Source organism: Epinephelus lanceolatus, chromosome 6 (assembly GCF_041903045.1).
Source record: "Epinephelus lanceolatus isolate andai-2023 chromosome 6, ASM4190304v1, whole genome shotgun sequence".
Lineage (NCBI taxonomy): Eukaryota > Metazoa > Chordata > Actinopteri > Perciformes > Serranidae > Epinephelus > Epinephelus lanceolatus.
This window is the reverse complement of record NC_135739.1, coordinates 39,045,312-39,056,171: the sequence shown is the minus strand read 5'-3', so window position 1 is coordinate 39,056,171 and position 10,860 is coordinate 39,045,312.

The window sequence follows — 10,860 nt, the reverse complement described above, 5'->3', positions numbered from 1 at the left end:
CAGGTGGCAGGTATACATATAAGCATATGATGGCTACTTAGTATGCACAAAGGATTTGCCTATCAATAAGTGCAAAGAATACAGATATACAAAATAAACAAATTGTTATTGGGGAAACACATAATACAAAAGAGACTTTACTAAACATAAACTTTACTATTAGGCAAGAAACTTCTTAGAATATTTTAGTAAATATTTTAAGATTTTTTATAATTTTGTAGAAACAAACAAAACAAACAAACATGGGATTGCAGTTTTAAAAAAGAGTACAGTTTTAAACAGGAACACTGCTTGGAGAATAACAACACCAAATACCAGTTCACAAAAAGGGCCTAATGTCAAAATCCTCATTAAGGCCATTAGGTGACATGGTATTGAGAAAGAAGATCCAGTAGGTCTCCCTTTGAAGGAGTCTTCTTTCAATATCACCACCCCTACGTTGTTTTTTAACCCTCTCCACTCCTAGATAGCGCAGAGCACTGACATTGTGGCCTGCTTTTTTAAAATGGGCCGCAACAGGGCTCGTCGCCTAATCTGATCTTGCTCCTGTGTTCACTGATTCTGGTACGTAATTCCCTGGATGTTTTCCCAATATACGCAAGGCCGCATGGGCAACGGATCATGTAAATCACATGTGTGGTACTGCATGTGATGGTCCCACGAATAGAAATGTTGCGACCTGTGTGTGGATGGGTAAAAGTCTTGCACCTCTGCGTGTAGAAGCATTGGGAGCAGCCCCCACATTTGTAGTTACCATCTGGTAGACTGAGAGGTTTTGGTGTGTTTTGGGTGCTGATGTCAGATCTAACCAGGCTATCCCTGAGGTTGTTAGGACGTTTAAACACTAGTTTGGGTGGTTCAGTGAACACATGCTTGAGTTTAGGGTCTGAGTTTACAATGTACCAGTGTTTTAGAAATTAGAAAAAAAAAAAAAATTAAATGAGCTCAAGAAAAATATTGAACATTATGCGGCCAAGTGCTCCAATGAGATCCGCACTCGCAAGAAGTCCAAGTTTGCACGGGACATCGATGACTACAAACAAAACAAGGTTTATTTCTGGAAAGACGGCAAGCCGGAACAACGGGAGAAACAACACCGGGACTACGCCAGACAGGGATCCAGAGGACGCCGACAGCCCGGCTGGCATTACAGAACCTGGCCTTCCTCATCCTCACTTGAATCTGGGTCTGATACGAGCAGGCAATCAGGACGCGCAGTGTCTTTTTTAGGCCGCACCCACAACAGAAGACCTCCCCGGTGGAGGCGAGCGCTTCCAGACATAAGCGATGTAGGAGAGGGCAGCGGAGGAAGACGAATGTCTCCGAGGATTACCGGAAACAAGATGACACGGTAATAAATTTGTCTGACAAAACATTATCTGAACCCTGCATCTCAGCGTTAAGTAAGGGGCTGAGTTTTGCGCCCACCACACAGACTAATGACTTTGAAACATTCATTGATTTTCAAAAGTTCTTTCGCAACTTGAGACTCAGAGAGTTTTTTCACACAAACGCGAGAGACTGTACCCTAAGCACCCCCAGCTCTGCCCCCCCTCCCACCCTCACCATCATCCCTGACAACTCCACTTCTACGGGCACCGCTCGTCTTCCCTTCAAGAGAAGATCCACCTTCATCCCACCTAAACACTGTAATGCATCACTTGACACATATTGTAGGTTGGTGGAAGATGATGTGAAAAGTTTATTAAAAAAGAAAAAAGAGCATAAAGTGTTCAATAATTTGTCCAAAGCAGAAAGGGATGCATTATCAGACTTGAGCAAAGTTAACACGGTTGTAGTACGGCCTGCAGATAAGGGAGGAGCCATAGTCCTACAGAATGCATCTGATTATGTCAGTGAAATCAAAAGACAACTCAGTGACACCACCTTTTATCAGAAGCTGTCCTCTGACCCCACCCGTAGACTTAAAGCTGAAGTGCAGTCCAGACTTAAAGCTCATTTGAGCAAATCTGAGTTTGATAAGACTGTTTTTGATTTTTTGTCAGTTGAACATCCAGTCATTCCAGTTATCTACACACTCCCTGAGATACACAAGGGCTTAGACATTCCCCTAAAAGGTAGACCCATTGTGAGCGGCATAGGCAGCCTCACTGAAAACATCTCAGCCTACGTGGACCATTTTATTAAACCCGAGGTCATTACTCTGCCCTCCTATATAAAGGACTCTAATGATTTTATTAATTCACTTAAATCTTTTGATAATGTCACTGACTCTCTTCTTTTGGCTACTTTTGATGTCCAGTCACTGTATACTTGTATTCCAGAAAGGGGTGGTATAGAGGCATTAGAGCATTTTTTGAGCCAACGCCCAGTTACATCCAAACCCAGTACTGAATGCATTTTAGATCTAGCTCACATAGTCCTCAGCAGCAACTATTTCAGGTTTGAAGATGACTTCTACTTACAATCAAAGGGTACTGCTATGGGCACCAAGATGGCACCAAACTATGCCTGCCTATATATGGGTCACTTTGAAAACAAATATGTTTTAAACACAGCAAACCCTTTTTGGTCAAAGATTTTATTATACCGAAGGCTTATTGATGACATCTTTATCATCGTTGACTGCACTGTAGAAGAGCTGAATGAGTTTCACCAGTACCTGAACTCATGTAATGATCACTTGCGTTTCACACTTGAATATGACAAAGAAAGCATCAGTTTTTTAGATGTCCTGATAAGAAAAAGTGGTGACCATTTACACACAGACCTCTTTCGTAAACCAACAGATCGAAACACCATGCTGAGAGGAGACAGTTTTTACCCTCAACCACTTATCAAAAGCCTGCCTATCAGTCAGTTTCACAGAATTCGCAGAGTATGCAGTGATGACAGCACATATGCAGCACAGGCTTCAGACCTTTCCAACAGGTTCCTTAATAGGGGTTATAGACAGGAGTGGGTTGCTGCATCCAGGGGGCGCTATGACCAGATGACTCAAGAAGAGTGCCTCCAACCTAGAAAAAAGGCGCCCCCCCGTAACTCTGCTTTGTGCTGTGTCAGATACTCCCCCCTTGGTGCTAAGTTTAGGGAGACAATCCAAAAACACTGGTACATTGTAAACTCAGACCCTAAACTCAAGCATGTGTTCACTGAACCACCCAAACTAGTGTTTAAACGTCCTAACAACCTCAGGGATAGCCTGGTTAGATCTGACATCAGCACCCAAAACACACCAAAACCTCTCAGTCTACCAGATGGTAACTACAAATGTGGGGGCTGCTCCCAATGCTTCTACACGCAGAGGTGCAAGACTTTTACCCATCCACACACAGGTCGCAACATTTCTATTTGTGGGACCATCACATGCAGTACCACACATGTGATTTACATGATCCGTTGCCCATGCGGCCTTGCGTATATTGGGAAAACTTCCAGGGAATTACGTACCAGAATCAGTGAACACAGGAGCAAGATCAGATTAGGCGACGAGCACAGCCCTGTTGCGGCCCATTTTAAAAAAGCAGGCCACAATGTCAGTGCTCTGCGCTATCTAGGAGTGGAGAGGGTTAAAAAACAACGTAGGGGTGGTGATATTGAAAGAAGACTCCTTCAAAGGGAGACCTACTGGATCTTCTTTCTCAATACCATGTCACCTAATGGCCTTAATGAAGATTTTGACATTAGGCCCTTTTTGTGAACTGGTATTTGGTGTTGTTATTCTCCAAGCAGTGTTCCTGTTTAAAACTGTACTCTTTTTTAAAACTGCAATCCCATGTTTGTTTGTTTTGTTTGTTTCTACAAAATTATAAAAAATCTTAAAATATTTACTAAAATATTCTAAAAAGTTTCTTGTCTAATAGTAAAGTTGTCTCTTTTGTATTATGTGTTTCCCCAATAACAATTTGTTTATTTTGTATATCTGTAGGCCTATTCTTTACACTTATTGATATGCAAATCCTTTGTGCATACTAAGTAGCCATCATATGCCTATATATGGCTCACTTGAATGACTGTCTGATTGTTTGATTGACAGATGACGTGGGTGGGATGACACCTGGCTCTTAGCCTATATGTATACCTGCCACATGCCTTTTCATTCTTTCATTTGAAGTTGCCTGAGGAAGACCATTTGGGTCCAAACGTTGCTTTTTTAGTCATTAAAAACTTACTGGGAGCTCTAATTCGGTGTGCGGATTTTCTTCTTCTTTCTGCATGGACCCCTATTATCCAGCACCTGACCTAAAGCAGGATTGGATGTGCGCACAACTTCTGTGTCCTGCCACCACCTGAGGTCCGCATGAAGCTGCACGGTGATGAGCACTGCAGCTGTCTCTATGGACAGAGCCCCAGGCTGAAGAGATGCCTCTGGACTGGACGCATGTGTAGAAGAGCCAATGGCACCACTTGTCCTGAGGTTGCCATAAGACCTAAATGGCAGACAGCCGCCACGTGACCCTGGGACCAAGCTGAAAATGAGAGAGATGATTGAAACCTGCCTCTCCTGTGACAGCATCACCAACCCAGCTCTGGCATCCAGCCACATGTCTAGAAACTGGGTGGCCTGTGCAGGCTGGAGACAGACTGCACTTTTTCTCAATGATGTGCAGCCCCAGACCCTGAATGTGATCCAACAAGAAAGTAGCGGAAATAAAACCCTGCCTGCTGATCTTCTTTCTTCACTTCCCTGATAGCTGACTTTGCCGTGAGAGTGAAGACCTCCCTGTGCTGGTGGTCTGCAATAATGGAAAATGTAGCCACCTTCGACAGAGGAGAAGTGCTATGGAACTGTAAATGATACCCCTGGGTCATTGTTGAAACAACCAAGGGATCTGCCCCCAGAGCCTCCCATGCCATCTGAGGGCAAGGGAAGGCTGGGGTTGATTTTGCACCAGGACTGAGGCGTGGGTTTCGGTGGCCCCTGCCACGCGCGTGCGCGCACACACACACACACACACATTTATTTGGTAGTATTACACTATTTTGAATATACAACTTAATGGAACTGTTTTCTGCATTTCACTGAAATCATATTTTATTATTATATTTGACAAATACATTTTTTGATTGATTATTTGATCCTATTTTTTTTTCAAAATGCCTTTAGAATGTTTGTGTGTGTTTCAATAAAGGCATGTGATACCATAGGGAATGTCATGATGTCATCGTGTGTAGGCTTTTGTGTCTCTGAGTCATAAAGGCATGAAATGTGATGTGATGTCACAGTGACCACCAACTGCCTGTTTTAGCAGGGAAATAGCAGTCATTAAACATGTTATGCTTTTGAGATTTTAGTGGATGTCAGATCCATTATTATTTCATTGAGCTAATATCTGTTCCAGCTACAGTATAAGTCATGGATCATCATTCATCCTCAATCATTATTATGCAGACCACTGTTTTAAGTAGGCAAGAGAGCTGAAACCAATTCCACCACCTCCCAGAAATTCCCAGGCTTTGACTTCAAGGGGACAGACGTGTGCAAGACGACTCCGACTCCCCACTGGGGCTGTGGGGACCATGGGTACAGAGGAATCATTACCCAAATATGGCTATGCACGAGCTAGGGCCCTCCAAAAGCAAACTGAACGCAACCCACTGCAGCTACGTGACAAAGACAACCGTGAGCTTGATCTTCAGCTAATCTGTCTACCCCCCATTTCCACAAAGACAGAACCTGCAGGACGACGTTGTTTCCCTGTGGAGACGGAGGTATCATTGACTAAATATGGCAATGCTCAAGCCAGGGCCCTAAAACAGCACATAGAACACAACCCACTGCAGCTAGGTGACAAAGACAACAGTGAGGTTGATCATCAGCTAATCCATCTACCCCCCATTTCCACTAAGAAGGAACCTGCAGGACGATGTTGTTTCCCTGTGGAGACGGCGGTATCATTGCCTAAGTATGGCAATGCTCAAGCCAGGGCCCTAAAACAGCACACAGAACACAACCCACTGCAGCTCAGTTGGCCTTAAAGAGGAACACCACCTAAATTAAGAATTCTAATATGTTATTTCCATGGCATTGGAAAATCTAATCAGTATTTGTGAACATGAGCTACTCACTCTAAAAACCAGAAACCAGAGAAGAAAGTCTCAAATTTGTGATGCCATAGGGTGTAAAGTCTGGAGCTGTTCTGTAGACAATGAATGGAGCCTGATTTTTTTTTTTTAAATCCAATTGAGCTTGATCTGATTTGAAACAGAAAATGTATTTGTTTCCCTGGGTGCTCTCAATGTTACTGGGACATCTTTCCCAATTATTATCTAGGCCAGCTCCAGACTTTACACCCTCTGACATAACAAATTTGAGTTTTACCATTCGGACTTTTTGATTTGTGAGTGAGTCGTTTATTTTTATTTTCAGTGGTGAGCACTGATGTCTCTGGGAAGATCTGGTTCACACCAGACTTTTCTGTGAGGACTTCATGTTCTTCCCATATGAGGTTTTCCCCGGGTGCCCCGGTTTCTCCTACAGATTATAATATAAGATTAGGTTGATTGGAAAAAATAAAATAAAATCAATCAAAACTTTACAATGTATGTTTTAAGACTTTTATTAAGCACTGCATGAACTAGCCTGTATTAAATCGCACACATATTGCAATGTTCAAATATGAGGTGGGCTTGTTAATCTGCCGTAATGCCTAAAAGTGGACAGAATCTTGTCTAAACCTGTGGGTTATTTGAATGGTGGAGACATTTACACACCATATCATTTTCAAGTAGACGCCAGCATTAATACTGCAGTTAAACCACTCTTTGGAAGTAGAATACTACATTTGTCTGAAATGTAGAGCCAGGTGGTGGATATGGTCATACATTGCTCATCAGATTTCTGCCTTCAAGGTTGATATGATTGAATGCTGCAATTAGGAACTGTAGCACAATGTAGCAATTTCAGTATACAAAGAAAACCACACAACCAACCTCACATCGCACATGTAAACTAATCCTTAACAACAGTTTCTTATTTCCAGGTCATTATACAATAATAAAAACATAGTTATGAATATTTTACATTTCTGCCAATAGATGACGCTAAATCCTACAGAATGAGCCATTTCTATCTATATAACGAACAGGTTAGTTTGTTTGATCTAGTTTGCATTTGTGCTGCTAGTGTCACAAGCAGACATTAATCCATTACAGCCACTTTGCTTCGCATTACTTTAAACAAAAACAAAACCTTAAACCTAAACATTACACTAGAGTGTGTGCAAGCACCTGAGCCCTGACACACTGTTGTGCCAACAGTCATGGTAAAGCATCCACTCATGTGTAAAATACGATTATACAACAGTTACAAACGAAATTATAGCTGCAAGCAGCGATGAACAGGCCCTCCCACCTTTACGCAATGTGGGGGTGCTGGAAGGACGCTGACTGACGCGGAAGTTCATGTCTGTGAAAGTCAGACATTGCATGCAGGAGTGAGATGGCCTATTCTCCATGCATTGTGGGTGCTGAAATGACCTATTTCACAATTTTTACTATTTCCTGTTTCCACTATGTGGCGCTGGAGAGGACAATAATCATACGTCATGTTGCTGTGCTACAATTGTAGACCCCACCATGTAAATGTCATGTAAATCAAAAAAGTGTCTGACAAAATGTACTGCCTGTTACCAGAAGGTGGTACAATCACCATGACACCTACTGTGCATGTAGATGGCCTCAGGCCTGGAGCCCCATAAAAAATGTTAAGTTTGGGACAGATTAGACCATTTATGTTAGAGTTACAAACCATGTCCTGTTTGGTGGCGAAATATGGAAATTTGACACCACGCCACAGTCACACAGTTTGATGAAAACTCAAGCTTTTAGCAACTTTTGATGTCAAAGGTCTTAAGATGGTACAGACAAAATTTGAAGTCAATCAGATCAAGTCTGTAGGAGGAGTTTGTTAAAGTACTTCCCCTGGAAATGGCCAAAAAACAATGCATGTAATTGAAACATTAAATTCAAAATGGCTGACTTCCTGTTGGGTTTGGGACATGGCTCCAGAGGCATTTTTGTACATCTTGGGATGTTACACATGCCTACCAATTGACATACTTCTCAGCAAAATGTACTGTGGGGGCTGCTTCATTGACATTTTCTAGGGAGCGCTACTGAGCCTCCTTGGCGCATCAAGGGAATAAAATATATCAGGTAGCTCATCCTGGATCTGTAGACGTGAATCGTGGTCTTGGGGCAGACTTAAAAGACAACTACAGTGATTTAGCATTGGAGTTTACTTTGGCGGAAACACGAAAAACAGATATGAAAAAAAAAGGTCAAATCAATTTGGCAGAGGCATGACATCCTTACTTTTAGTTCCTAGTATACATGGAGATCTAAAAACCATGAATCACTTCCTTTGATGCAACTTCAGAGTGAATCTCGGTTAGATGCTCAATGCTTAGTAAACACCCGCACATTTTTAACTTCACACTCCCAGTTTGTAAGGCAGACTTTCTGATATAAATTTGGAGTCTTCAAATCCAAGCTGGGATACATCACTAAGCAGTAGCGGGTCGTGGTGAAATTGGGTGGGAGGGCTAACGCATTAGGCCTATGGCCTATACTGATCAATAGTTCAGCTGCAGTAACAGTAACATCACACTGAGATACAGTACCAGGTTACAGCAACAATGCACTACAGCAAAACTACAGAATTAGGCTAACTACAAAAATGTTCTGATGCCAAAAGCTCTCTCTCTCTCTCACGCACACACGCACACACACTGACTATTTTCCGCTGTACACACAGACAGTAAAGGTAAAGAAAGGAAAGGAGTAATGCTCCTTTAATAAGAGGTTAGGGCTTGGGCCTAGGGCTGGGCAGTATGGCCTAAAATCAATATCACAGTATTATTTTGGGGGGATGCGGTGACAGTATGATATCACGGCATCGTCTTCTCTCTTTTTTTAAACCTTAAATAAAACAATTTAAAAAGCCATACAAGTCTCAGATGGAAGCTATTTATCGTCAGAAGTAAAACGGTTGCTAATCCATCTATTATTGTGTATAAAACGTTATATAGTATGTATAAAGGTTAGAGGGAAGAGGGAGGGCCGGCGGCACCCGGGCCCCCTTCTCCTGGCCTGGGTTTGATGCGGTCGGCCAGGCCACCTCCATCACTTAGCGAGGGAGGTGAGTGAGACAGGCCGGCCGGGCCCCGTTCTGCCGCCGTAGCCGGAGTACTGCGGTATGAAGGTAACCACAAAAGCAGTACCGCGGCTCATGTTTACTGCGGTAAGTTACCGTCACGACACCTGTCACTCACGATGTGACAACAATGACTGGAAGCTGATTCTAGGAGTATGGGCAGTAAAAAATCAGCCCATTTAGATAAATCCTGCGTTTGTGTGATTATTTCAGTGCTGTTGCTGCTATAGGTTCCACCAAATACAATCAGTTCTAAGGTTCAGTAACTAATATTTTAATATTTTCTGTAATTTAATAATTTTCTCGTCCTTAATGTAAAAGATAGCCCTGCTAGCCCATTTATACCAGCCATCTCTGTCACTGAGACAATATCAGGGTCATTGTTTCAGGCTTGACAGTTAGAACTGTGGAGGACATTGCAACTATTTTTCACATGTCAACGAGAAATAAGAAACCTGTGTTAAAACTTGTAAAACTTACATAAGATTTGACTCCTAAAATTCTTGGGTCTTGAGAGCAAAACCATTTCATTCTCTGGCCTCCATAAACCCTAAAAAATAAAATAAGAAGTTAGAGACTGACAGGTCATGTATAGCTTGAATATCTAATTATTAGACCTCAGTATGTAAAGGACTTCTATTTTGTAATTTGTATTTTGACTTTGACTTTAGAACAGCTTTCCCTGAGAGAAAAGCTCTAACTGTCCGAACAAGAGACACACCAGCGGGTCGTCCGGGGGGCTGGTGGGCCCTTTGCAGCCCAACAGAGGTGACATCAGAGGTGAGCGGAGTCATTTTTTTTGCAAGTCACAATTAAGTTCTAAGTCTTTACATTCAAGTCCCAAGTTAAGTTCCAAGTGAAGACTGACCATCCGCTCTTCCACAAATGTAATGCCAATATACATTTTAAAAATAGTCATCAAAAACCATGAATGCTTTTCAAAATGTGCATGCATTTGTTAAAAACTTCCTCAGTTTTTAAGCTAATGTCAATTAATATTGGTAATGTTATATGATTCAGGAAATTAGGTGAAAATGAATTGATATCATGGCACTATTTTACAGAACACTTAATCTTTTATTTAGACCTGGGGAAAGGTATCAAGTATTTTCAAGTCAAAAGGCTCAAGTCCAAGTGAAGTCACGAGTCATTGGTGTTAAAATCTTTTTTTAATTGTCAAGTCTAAAGTCATCAAATTTGTGAATCTAGTCTGACTCAAGTCCAGGTCAGCTGACTTGAGTCTACACCTCTGCGAAGCAATACTATAAGTTTGGTAAAGGCTGATATGATGATGTGTGATGGACTGCAAAATTCCACTGAGTTTCAAGTGTGCAGAATTTTTACAAAGTTGTCAAACAAAGGCTGCTTTGAAAGTGGGATAATCACCTTGAAAATGCAAAACTCAAATGTCAGACTTTGAAGAGATTCAATATGTAATAGAACCAATGTTTTTTTTTTTTCCCAATACTTGGACTTTGATGATGTAAAGTAGCTCCTGGTAGGAGTCAAACCATCACAGGTTAGGAAAGTCAGAGCTCAAAGAGCAGGAAGCCACATTTGTCCTTGGTAGACCGCAGCAGCTGCAGAACTCCACCAAGCTGCAAGGATTTGCATATATTTCCCTCGCCGCATGCATTTCCTCTCACCGTTGCTCTGCCTGGAGGTCTCTGGGGAAATCTGCAGGCAGCACGGTGCCGCAAAAAGTACAAAAATCTGAGCTAAGAATAACAATAGCTCCAAGT